The following is a 325-nucleotide window of genomic DNA, read 5'->3' as shown; positions in this document are numbered from 1 at the left end:
GTGCAGCCTTCTGTATGATAATGACGTATGGCTGCATTTCAAAATAAGAGAGTATGTTTTCAAGACATTCTAAATTGGGGTTTCGCCACAAGAAAGGACATTTGACGTGGACTCGATCATTTGTTGATTATCATTATAGATAATGTTGGAAAAAATACATGTATTTTATAATTATATATGAATTTGTAGAGGGAGCACCTTTGTGTATATTGTATCGTACTACCATATCTTATTTTGTTAACAAACCGGATGTGTAGTACACTGTCTAAATATTACGGTCACACTGGCTTTTAATGCGTGTGTTGTCTCGCAGAAGTACATTTGT

Source organism: Syngnathus acus, chromosome 2 (genome assembly GCF_901709675.1).
Source record: "Syngnathus acus chromosome 2, fSynAcu1.2, whole genome shotgun sequence".
Classification (NCBI taxonomy): Eukaryota; Metazoa; Chordata; class Actinopteri; order Syngnathiformes; family Syngnathidae; genus Syngnathus; species Syngnathus acus.
The sequence above is the reverse complement of the archived record's forward strand: the minus strand, read 5'-3'. Positions refer to the sequence as shown.